This window comes from Nasonia vitripennis (genome assembly GCF_009193385.2).
Source record: "Nasonia vitripennis strain AsymCx chromosome 3 unlocalized genomic scaffold, Nvit_psr_1.1 chr3_random0004, whole genome shotgun sequence".
NCBI lineage: Eukaryota > Metazoa > Arthropoda > Insecta > Hymenoptera > Pteromalidae > Nasonia > Nasonia vitripennis.
The window spans coordinates 449,426-462,347 of record NW_022279623.1 but is presented as its reverse complement, the minus strand read 5'-3'; the positions used below and the strand labels follow the sequence as shown (position 1 = coordinate 462,347).

Sequence of the window (12,922 nt, the reverse complement as noted above, 5' to 3'; positions counted from 1 at the left end):
TTCTTTGGAAATACATTCGCCGTCGACTTCGCGCAAAATCCGCTCGACGAGATATATCGGCTTTCGTCGTGCTGGTGATGCCGTAAGCTGCGAGAGCGCGAGTATAGGAAATCGCGTTAATTTTCTCCCGGTGTTACGCTCCTGCGTATAATACACCCGCCATAGCCGGTTCGTTATGTTCTCATGGGCTCCTTACGGACGGTAATTCACAAATCGAGTTTTCGCACGCGGATCTTGCGCTTTTTTTCGTTTAGCGCGTGACGAAATTTGATGACGGTTGCTTTATAATTTGTTAAATTTGCTGTTGGTGAAGAAGAGCGCATTCATTTTACGAACTGCGCTATGCGTTATGAATACACTGTACTTTTAAAATTTCTTTTTATAAAAATATATTGTTATCATAAAGAAGCAAGTTTAACAAAAGCATTATGCAAAATTATTTATAAATTCCTAACTGCAGGCGGGCGCATTAACGCGACGCTCGTAAACCCGCAGATTCATAATTTCCAAGCTACACAATCTAACATAAGCGCGAAGTCACTTGCATAATGCTGCACCAACTATATATAACACACGGCGCGCGAAAGTTCAGACCCAAAGTGTCAAAAGATGCAAAACAGGCCATCGTCAAACGATTTTTCGCACGGAACCCGTTCACATACATAACTATAACGGCAAAATTAAGAAAATCATCCAGTGCGCGAAAAAAAAAAGAAAAAAAATTCCGATACCGGGAATCGAACCCGAGCCTCCTGGGTGAGAGCCAGGTATCCTAGCCACTAGACCATATCGGAGCGATGACGACGTAGGGGTAAAGTTTTCGAGTCACTGGTCTGAAGCACGCCCACGCGGTCCAAGAGACGCTATAAATATATGCGGGCGACGAGCGCGATGCCTTACGCAATAAATAACATTGAACTTGCAGAGAGTAGTCACGTACGTCTTGGCGTTCGCGAAGTAAACGAAAATTCCTTTTAAGCGACGAGGAAGTGGTCTTTGCATGATAAACATTTTATTGTTATTGTTATTATGCTCAGAGCTGAGGTTGCTTATAATACGTGTGAGGTTTGCTTAATGCGTTTGAGCAATGCGCTCGGAATTACAATATCGTAATATCAGCTGTATTTATGGCCGGCTACCGTCTGTCGCCAATCCGTACATGTACATTCTAATTTATAATGATCACTTCTTGTGTGTATCGTGTTTTGTGGGAGAAATGGCTAATCAATCTCTATTTGCATGCAGCTGAATGGAGATTATAGCGTAGCTTTGATAAGGTCGGCGCGATATTTCTTTCGAATGAACTTCACTTTAAAATTATTATTGATCAACAATTGCGTACATTATATTTATAATTTAAATTTTATTTGAACTGATCCGATTTAAAGAATACCTCCAATATAAACTCCGAAAAATTTCCAACATATTATTTTAAAAATCATGTTGATTATTGATTGATTGTTTTGACAGAATGCGTAATTTTGCATAAAGATATCTTCAAAAAAACTATAATATTAATGCGGCACGTAAACAATGAGATTAAGGCATATAATTTCAGATGCCGGTAAAACAGGAATCTACTTTGGTGTCATACAATGCTTAATTTTCGCGGTAAAACGGTAAGAATTATTTTAGACCCGATCTGTATTATTACGTTTGACGCAACTAATTATACCATAGCCGATTAAGGTAAGTCTTCACGTTTATACATGTCAAACAAAAGCCAAAAGAAATATTCTTTTATACATAAAAATGTTTTTTTATCATGAACCAGGGCTTATTTTGTTCCTTAAAATTCTACTGTCCGTGAATATACAATCTGATGGGTAATATAGCAGTCATAGGATAAAAGCAGACTTTAATAAAATTTAGAAAATTATTAAATATAGTTGAGATGATTCAGTCCAGTTCTTGGAACCGTGGGTATTTTGAAAGCAAGATATTAGTATTTTTGCTCACGATATGCTTAATTACATGCTCAATCATACACAGTGTCTTATGGAAAGTCGCACTAATTTATAGAATTTTCAGCACATATAATGCAATTTATAATGCAATTTTCAAACAACAAGATCATAGAGAAACAATTATTGCTTTTAAAAAGTATCATTATGTAACTCTAAGTAATAAAAAAATTAGTCGAAAATGAAAATGGTGCATCTAACCACAAAAAGTGAGTTAAACCAGCTTCTTCATGAAACTTGATATTAATAATTATAACATAACATGTTTTATTTGGATATAATATGATTATTAGGCGTAATTTTTAGTTTTTTAAACAAACTCTACTTCCTAGGTAGAATCGTCTTTCACTAGTCAATGGCCAGTTGGAAATGCCTTAACTGAGCCCTGGTGAAAATATTGACGTGATTTTGTGATGTATTAAAATTATATATTTCTTCATGTAATTTGATATATCATTTGTGACGTCGGATTGTTATGTATTGATTTCGAACGTTTTATCACGTAATTTTATGACTTTTTAGAAAAATTGAAATATTTCAGCTTCACGAAACTTTTTTACGTGATTTTAGTAGGTTATTTAATTACATAAACATTATATATATGATGGCTATATGAGTATTAGGTACTAGGCTACTATTAGGCCATATAGGTACTACCATACGGATGGTAGTGCGGAAAATGGAGGCTAATGATTGATAAATATTATTTTTTATATTTTCTTTAATTTAGAATTGAAAATGATTAATTTCTGAGCCATAAGCTCCCTCGTTAAGAATTTTCTAAGGCTCAAAATACAAAACTCGCAATCCATCCAATGCACAATCGCAAATTAGCCAAGCTTTAGAATGCATAATTGCCTATCAGCTGATGCTTGTAAATAACAGATCTTTTACATCGAAATGGTCAAAATAAGCGCAGCAGACATTATAATATATAGTATAGACGTGCACTTAACATACTTTCATGCAACACAGTCGCAGCCACACAGCGCGCACTTGAAAGCTAAATGCGTACGCAGCGTGTAATCATACATATCTGCATCAAACAATTAAACTCCAAGTCCGATATCTCAATTACAATTCCAGCCAGTCTCGTATGCATATCTCACAAAAGAATCCATCGACGGCAAAGTCCATACCAACGGGCTTCCACACCCCGTATCTCTTCCACGTATACACACATGCAACCGCGACAATTTAGAATGTAAATCCAGTGTCGCGTACACCCCACGGCTACACGTGCGAGCGACGTGCCAGCAATAGCAGCAGCATCAGGGCAGGGAAAATAGCGAAGGGACAATCGCGCAATAAAAGTGCAGCAGATAAACACAAAAGATTGGAAACGTGAGGCAACTTGCAAATGCAGCGCAGAGAGCATCGGGTGCATGGAGGTAAGAGAACGAAGTGAGAGAGAGAGGCGCTCGCAGGCGGGGGAGGGATAATTTCCGACAACGTATGGTTTCCCAAGCGCTCAGCCGACGAAGCACATTGTGCAGCATGTAGCGCGCGCGGGGATCAAAGCCCGCCAGTAGCGTACGTACTCTCTCTTCTCGTGCGGCCGAGTTTGCTATCACGAGGTTATTTCCGTGCGCCGCGCGAGACGCCACCGCCGACGCTTCCAAGGAAAGGCTTTGCGTATTATGTATGGACTTGTAATGCGAACGAGACGAGACCGCGCGTGGATGCGAGCAGAACGCATACCTTCTTGGCTCTCTGCAGACGCATAAGAGAATTTTTCCGGAGGCGACGAACGTTAAATCGCATTAACGACTTGCGACCTAGAAGCCTATTAGATTATCTATTTACTCGATCCGTTTCGTATATACAGCCCGAAGCGGTGTTGGCAAATATTTCCGGTTCGGTTACTCAAATAATTGCTCTCCCGTACCAACGTCGTCGTTATGCCCCTGTGTGTGTGTGTGTATATGTGTGTGTGTGTGTGTGTGTGTGTGTGTAGTATATAAAAGTCGCAAAGAGATAAAGTCAAATGGAAAAAAAGAAGCCCCTATGTCCTCCATCTTCCGCAGAGGCATCGATACCTATATATAAATTAGGGCTACACAAAAAAGCGCTGGCCCGTATATTTTCCGCAGTGGCTCTGCTTTGTGCCGAGTGCCAATTTTCTTCGGAATTTCGCGCTTGCTTTATGTATGGCGCAAGTCTGGCGTATTCGCGAGCTGTCACGAGCAGGAGATTCCATTATACCGCAGACGCAGCAGCGCAGATGATCCAGTGCACGACTGCATTGCGGAATCGACGACCGAAGACTCCCCCGTGCATGTGTGTCCGTGTGCCGAGAATCGAAGTGACCGGGCAAATATTAGAGGAGCGAGCTAGTATTGGGCAATCGGCGCAGTGTGTGTATCGACTTCGCCGAATTGTGGACCGAGTGACAGAGGCGCCGCGTACGTGTCATTGTTTAGCGATGACGCCTTATGGAAGGCGTTTATTCGCTCGAATTCCCGGATCGATCACGAGTTATAGGGGCTGTTTGTTTTGATTGCTATCTGTCGAACGTCAGTTATTTCTGGATGTATAATGTGTACTTTTTTTCATGACATCCGGTCCGCGAGGCGATAAAAATTTGGCGCGTCGATTCGAAGCATCAAATGCGAGGTATTTTCACGCTCTGGTTTACTCACGAGTTCGAAGGCGCACTTTACATCGCAACGGAAACCCTTTGAAAAAGACCCACCTGCAACACACAGAGAAAAATCAATGTTAATTGAGGGCACTATTTTGCAACTTAATTTACAACCACACGATAAAATAAATAATACAAGACACACGTTTCAATTAGTTACCCTAATTAATTTTCCATTGCATCGAACCAATCGCTGCAACAACTGCGCTCAATTACGCAAGAGAGCATATACGCTTCGACTTCCCGTCCCTCATCCAGTCAATTCTTTCTCCGGCGGAAAAACTGCATCAGCTGCAGCGCAGCGGGCACGGGGAGATAAGAGGAAAACTGTGTAGGAAAATGCGCGATAAATAATTCCCCCGCTCCAAGCTAAGCTAAACTCCCAGGAGCACTAAGCCGCAACTCCTCTCGTCACCCATCCTCCTGTTGTCCAAAGCATCCGCGCGTAACTTTTAACCGCTAAACCGTGCTGGATGTGCCCTGCCGCCGCCGCACATCGCGGCGGGACAACTTTCCCGATCGCAAATCATATACAAACACGCGCACACGTGTTGTATGCGCCGTAACTAAAATATTGACACCCCCACGTTTACTCGGGCGCGGCGTAAGTGGCAGCGGCCGTAAGAAGGTTTATGCGCCCGACGTCGTCTCTTCCTCCGCGCATAAGCTACTGCGGGAAGGCAAAAGGAAGGAGTTTCGCGCGCTAGAGCCGCTAGAGAAGAAGAATATAATTTGCCGCTGGAATATTCATGAGGAGGTGCCGAGCTCGAGTAAAGGCGCTCTTCTCTTTCTGCCGCGTTGTTTTTTCCTAACTCCCTTCGCGCCTATCCTTGAACCCGCCGCTGCGGCTCGCGATCCACTCTCGGCGATTTTCAAAACCTCGAGACGCGCTTAAAGCCCGATTTGCATGCTCTGCTCCTTATTCGCGCGCTGGGAGAGTGCTCGGATAATTGCTCTTTTCGATCGAATGCGAAACGTGCGAATTTGTTTTAATAATGAGGAAAGGGAGATGAGGATAGATATTGCTCGAGAGATCTTGTGGAAGAAGTTATCCTGGTTCGTTGGATGCTTCGGTTTGGAATAGTTTGAAATTTATTCGGTTACATCGCGGTCTCTGATGATCTTGAATGGAAATGTATAACGAGTTTCTTTATGACCCAGTTATCGTGGTCTCCTACTGAAAGATTTAAATGTCAAATACGAAACTAACTTTCGTAAGATCCAATACCAACGGTCGCTTGAGATATTTGAATTTATTAAAAATTTCATCAAATGTATATAAATCGCGGACATCGTGTAGGTCTTAGATAACGAACCTTCAAAATTTATGATACTAAAAATTCATTGATTTTGCGAGCGTAGTAGATTAGAATTATAATGATCTGTCCCATGATTGGTAATTTGAATAAGTCAGTATCGGATATGGCATGTTTTTTTTAAGAGGCCCACGATTAACAGAGCGGCTAAAATGTGTGTTTTGAATAAATTATACATAATTCTGAAGACGTCTTAACGGAGTATTCTGGTTCTCGAAACGGTAAACCTTTGACCGGCTGAGAATATAGTGCTGCAGGAAACTTGTTTTTCTTTCTCCAAATGACCTTACAAAGACGTAAATTTTTCGTCAAAAGATAATTTTGCTCCGAAACGATTAACTGCTGACATTTCAACTTATATGCTCTTTATGGTTTAGAAATTTCGCTAATGGTCTAGGTCTATTCATACTACTTAAATAAAAGCGCAGATTTAATTTATTTCCAATAAGGCGCTTTTCGAAAACCCCGCCATTCTTAAGCCGCTTTTGGAAAAATACGCAAACGTAGCTGCGGTCAAAACCCTTGTGCATCAGATTTTCACGTTGTGGGGTAAATAAAATCGCTGAAGCGCCGCACAGTCAGGCGCAATATATCCGACGACTATGAATTTAGGAGATGTGACGGCCTGCCAGGCGGAACGAAGGCGTAACTCCAGTGGCGGCTTGTCGACATTCCGCTGTGCCCTAAAAACCTCGACGGGGTTATTTGTACATCAAAATAGCAGCGTTGACGCGCCTGTAAGTACAAACTTGTAACCGACGATGTTAAATCAATGAAAACCGTGTTGTTGAAAGTCCTGAGTGGCTTTCCGACTTTCCTGCTTCTTTCGCATTGTGACAGACTGTGCTAAAAATATACATACTCGATCCATTTTATTTTTGACCTTATACTCAACAATTAGTGTGATTAAAAAATTATTTTTGAAAAGCCAATTTTCGTTTCTTTCGACAATGGATAGTTAGTATCCGAAAATGAAACTATCCATCACTCCCGAGACAACGCATCATAATAAACGATCTTCGCATTGCAACCGAAATTCGGCACACCTAACGAGCACACCTTTTCCAGTCCCTCTCTATACCTCCATATAATTTCCAGCTCGCGCGTATAACAAGTGCCTTCCAAAAACCAGACTCCAGAGCTTTACGCGTAAGCCGCACTTTACGAACGAATCACGAGGGGCAAATTAGTCGGAGAGAAGAACTCGAGTGCATCATTAGACCGGTCGGTCGATCGTGTGCGCAATTAAACGCAGCGCGCCGCATCATCACTACTGTGCATCAGCGAAGCCCTTTTTGCGCCGGGTCTTTCCGAAAACCAGACTCGCGGTACACGCGCTTCTATTCCGCTGCTGTGCAGAGAGCTGCGCCGACGATTCTCCTTTTTTGCGCGAGCGAGCGCGAGCCTGTCATTACGCGAAATTAGCCAAAGTGCAGCTGCACGAGCACGAGTCCGATGCGGCGCGAGCCACGCGTGCAGCTTTTGGCTGCAGGGGGAGTTGGAGATGCCGCCAGAGAAGTTTTAAAGATGTGCTGAGTTGTGTAAGTCGCATGAAAGGGATGTCCTGGCAAGCTATGTGTGTGTGTGTGTGTGTGTGTACTTGGGTACTTCGTTCACTAGGTCGTCAAACTGCTTATTAGGGTTTTGATTGAATTTTTTAAATCTCTCTCTCTTTGTTTCGAATGTTAGAACAAATGAACTAACAAATCAACGAACTAATTTTTCACTTCTGATTTTGATGCTTAGGTCTTTTTAAATCAATATTTCGATAGTTCTAAACATAAGTACCAAAGATAGCATCACTGCATTTTTATCGTTATAGCAGCATGAACAGTTCAGTCAGCAATCAGGAAGTGAAAAACACCGAGTTTCACTTCACGACCGCCGCACTCGCACAAAGGCAGCACATCCCTATATCTACGTTTTACGCGCAGATTGTGATTGAAAAGCGCCTATGCGCCACCTATCGTTGAAGTCTTAGATAAAGAGCCGGAAAATTCTAACGGTGGGGGAAAGGCCAGTCCAAAGCTGACTTTGTTTTACATGGCTATTCCAGTAGCGTCGTGGCGGATCTTATTTTCTCCGTGCATACGAATACACACACTTTACGATGAAGCAAAAAAACCTGGACCACTTGGAAGGCTCACTGGAGCGAGAAAATATTTAATTACTCTGTTTGACTTTATCTTCCACCGCAGCAAAAAAAAGCTCTCACATAATAACGAAATAAAACCCTTTCGAGCCGCTGGCCCGAAGTTGGTGCAAATATTTGTACGCACATCACACAGAGGACCGCAGATACAGCCAACTAAACGCAGCCCATCCTATACATACAGACTTTTTGGGGATGATGCACCTGCGGTTACCCGCGCACATACACACCGAGTGCTTTCTCTCTCCCTCTCTCTCTCTCTCTCTTTCTCTCTCTCTCTCTCTCTCTCTCTCTCTCTCTCTTTCTCTCTCTCTCTCTCTCTCTCTCTCTTTCTCTCTCTCTCTCTCTCTCTCTCTCTCTTACTCGTTTGCTCATCAGGAAAAACTCGTTCGACCGGTCGTCCGTAGAGAACGTGCCTCGATCCTCGTCGCGCAGAAGCGGCGGAGATTCTCACCGAAGCAAGAAGAAGAGGACGGCGGAGAAGAAAAAGGGGAGCAGCAGCAGCACCGACAAAAAGAGAGATGCCAGATTGCGCGTATAGGTGTACGTGTGAGTGGCATATGGATATGGCGAGGAGAAATACTTTGTTGCGGCGTATTGCAGGCGCTTTTTCTTCCCCTCATAAAATCGCCTTCCTTTTTTCTCATCTCGAAAATATGAACGATCGTATGCGCATGGCCGAGGGCAATTAAAGCCCAGCTTTTTGGCCAGCACGAAGGCGAGGCAGAAAATCACACTTCGATACGCCGACCGGTTTTTTGCGCTTTGTGTGTGCGCACGATATTCGTGATGGTGGTGTTGATTTATTTATACAAAAGTAAGTATCTCGTGTCAATTTACTGGTCAACGAACGCCGCGGTTCAGAGCGATAAAAAGAAGGAGACTCGCCGAGCGAGGGGGAAGGGTATAAGAATCTCAATAAACAAAGGACGTCATTATGCGACCAAGCGCTTTTCTCTCAGCGCAAACAATGGGGCTCTTTAATTGTACCGAGAAAATTATTCGTGAAAGAGATGTTTCACGCTGTGCCGTAAATTACACGTGTTCTAATTAAATATGCAAATAACACACTTCGCGAGCTGATTCTTTGAGAAAAAAGGAGTCAACGAACTGATGGGGACTTTGAAAAACTAAATTGCAGGATTCTCAAGAACTTTATTGTCCGTGAGTTGTTATTATCCAGAGGACGAGGAATATAATAAACACGCATGTGAACTGTATACCGTAAAGCTGCGAATCGTAGTTTGTACGCAAGGCTGAAAATGTTTAATTACATTATTTTTAACTTTTAATGGCAACTTTTTTTAGCGTAAGCTCTTGTTTAAAATCTCGAATCTTTGGCCTAAATGAACTCGATTAATCTTCTTACGAAGTTCACTTCTATATATTGGATCAATATTTTCCAACCATAGAGCAGATTTGAAGTCGAAACTTTCCAGCGACATTCCCGCAACCGCAAGCAATTTTCTCGCAATTGCAATAACGAGCGCTATTGCGCACAGTTAAAATTTACCCTGGTCAGCAAAAAAGGGACCGAGTGATTCTATGTTTGATCCAACAACCAAGTACAAAAAACCCGAACGAACTAGAACAAAAATTCTTGCACTTTCGCTCCCTCGCGGCGTCGTCGGGCCTGCCTCAAAGAGATTTACACTATGTACTTTGCCATTAAACGTCGACGATTCAACACCTCTGCCCTACCTCTTTCTCTCTCGCAGCTGGTAGCAAGAAAAGACGAAATTACGCGCCGTACAGCAACATCGATGACGAATGAAAACACGCGCTACTCGTCGCCTCTCTCGCGCAGTAATAAAGCTCAAGTCATCAGTCGGGAAAAGAGTCCCTCGTCTCACTGCCGCCGCCACCGGGACGTCTACGGCGTAGAAGCCACGATGATGCGACAGTCTGCGAGTGAGGTTGGCTAGTTAACGTGTAAAACTTTATGGCTGGGTGATGGATGTCGCCGCTGGTATTTTATAATGTGTGTGTGTGTGTGTGTGTGTGTGTGTGTGTGTGTGTGTGTGTGCTTTTGGTTTAGCTGGCCTGTCATTTGCCTTTTAAGGTTACTTTGTTTTCTGTTGGTGCGAGGAGGTAGCTTGGGTATTCATTGCACATTATGGCGATGGAAATAGCGAATAAGTCGCTGCTGCGCATATGCATCTATCATAAACGTAAAATTAGAAGTTGAACGACTCGGAAGTCGTTAGACGCGCCGCGCAGTGTTCTAACTTTAGGCGAAATGCATGCTCATGCAGCTTTGGATGCATTTAGATTGAGCTGTTTGTACGCGCTCCGTACCAGTTCTGCGCGAATACGTCATTTAAAATTTCATCCATCACACTTTTCTTCGACATATTTTACGCGCAAAACGAAGAGAATCGCATCGCGCACACGTTCCACATCTTTCAGATTCAGGAGAAGAACCGCGAGATCAAAGTGCGTGAGATCGAAGCTCTCGATTTCCTTATTAGTCCCTCCGCCGCCGCGACAAAGTCCCATTCAATCACTTGTGTCCCGTTCGTCAAAGCGATCAGCGCGTCTATACGTCGCGGAGGAACTGGAACACGCACACAGTAGCCTCCGCGCTTTCTGCAGTCTCTCGTCTCCTCCGGCTACGAACCAGTTACGTTATATGTGTACGCTCCCGCAAAGGGCTAAGAAGACTCTCTGCTACCGCGTTTCTCTCGCTCTCTGCCTCTCTTATGGCCTTCGCTCTGCGATGATCGTCGAAAGGAGCAAAAAGGCGCCGTTATATGCGTCTCCTCGATTTTTATTTTTGTTTTTTTTCTCTCAAACTCGCTCGCTCTCTCGCATAACACACGTCGAAAGAAAGGTTAGTATAGAAGCCGAGAGCGATAGAAATATGAAAGTGATAAATTGAGACGGATAGGAAGATATAGAAGCCGAGAGCGATAGAAATATGAAAGTGATAAATTGAGACGGTACGCTCGAAATTTCTGGCGCAACCTTTTTTCTCTCTTCTGGATTACAAAAAATGATTTATGAATATCGTGTGAGGGTGGTTATGTGCGTGTGGGATTAGAATGGAGTCGGCTGCGGTGTTTCCTTTCTTGTAACGGGGAATCGCGCGCGAAAGACTGCAGCGAAGGCGTGTTGAGGATAGTTTCCGGTTTAACGAGCGCATGACTACCGCCGCGGCGTGTCTTTAACTGACGTTACGCGAATGAGCACAACAAATTACGTGTATCGACCTCTTTCTCACATGCAGTTGAAAACGAGTATGCAGCCGTGTGTAGGCTTACTTTGAAACAGTGTGTCACTCTCTGCTGGACTCGTAAGCGTTTTCCAACGATTTTTGGTACGTGACCCTACTTGTGGGAGAAAATACTAATATAGGGACCACCGAGTAACTCATCAGGCGGACGCTGATTTACTTTTAATGATAATTGCTTTGGCCGCTGCCAAACGAGCCATTAAAATTCAATCAAATCAATGCGCAATCAAAGGCTAAAAAATTAATTCGTCGCTTCACGCGTGATGAGAACGAGTGTAGAAGAAGAAAAAAACATCGCCGCCGCCGCGCGAAGGGGAGAATCTGTCAGACTCTCTCGAGGTCGGACTCGAAGAAAGAGCAGCGCGCGAAAAAAGTCTTGAAAATTAACGGGACGCGCGGAGTCGAGAGAGAGAGAAAGAGTAAAACTATATACTTGACTGCCGTCTCTCGCGAAAATCACGACGTCGTAGCAGCGGCAGTCCACCTGTGATTACGGAAAAGGAGCGAAGGACGAGAGCCGTATGGTTTCTTTCTCTCTTTCTTTGCCGACGCGTTACTGGAAATTACGATATCACCGATTTTTAAGCGCGAAACCTCCGCGGGAATCTTAATTGTCTCGCGAGTACTGCGCCGCCAACGTATTTGTCGCGTAATGATGCGCGAAGGAATTTTCGAGAGCGAGAAATTTTTGCGTGGAATGCTTTAGCCGTAAAAATGTATGATTTATTGTGGAGTATATAGCCGAAATGCGAAAGCGAGATGTAGGCTACTGTTTCTTGGATTACGCTGTATAATTTTCAGAGACAATCCATTACACGGAGGAAGGTCGCGATGGGCTGGGATAGAATTAATTGAGCTACAATAGCATTAGATTCAAAATCACTCCGCTACAACTTGATATCGATGTTTTTGTTATACGGACGTACTCGGGACTGGCACCGGTACTTCAAGATTTTCGACAACCGATTGAAGCATCGACCCCGTCACTCCACTTTCTAGCCATCATCGACAGGTACATCAAGCTTCAAAAATCAACAAACACAAACTACTCGATAATTAAACGTTCGCGCGCTATAAATTACTCGCTTTTCGCTCTCCATATTACAGGCCTACGCGACATTGATCGATCGCGCAGTCTCTGTCAGATTCTCACAGAGCATAAACATCGACGCGCTTGAACTCTCGACGTCGACGGCGCATATAATATCCGCACAAAAAACAAGCTATCACACCGTACGAGCAAAAAATCTCGCGAGCAGCTCGAGTTTTCAACGACTCACACGCGCGTCGCGCGCAATTAGTACACACGCGAGCACCTCACGCAAAAATCGTTCGAAAGTAAATCTCTATGGAATTGAAGGACACTCCGCACATTTCATCGCCTTGGCGTTTCTTCCGAGCGCGCGTGTATAGGGGGAGGCGCGTGATTTATTCCAGTTAACGTGCGCCGGCTAAATTTAGATTTAAAAAGCACGAGGAGGAATATACGCACGCGCGCGTGCGTATATCCTTTAAACTGGACGCTCGCTCGTGTATTATCTCTGCTGCGCTGCTTGGAATGCCAGACGCGCGTGCGTATGCGAGATTCGGGGCCCGTGACTAAACGACCGA

At 43.8% G+C, this 12,922-nt stretch overlaps 1 non-coding gene across 1 annotated transcript; it reads right to left on the bottom strand.

Moving 5' to 3' along the window:
- Positions 1-722: 722 nt before the first annotated feature.
- On the bottom strand, positions 723-794 carry TRNAE-CUC. Its single transcript has one exon. It is a non-coding gene; the product is annotated as a tRNA-Glu (tRNA).
- Positions 795-12,922: the final 12,128 nt, after the last annotated feature.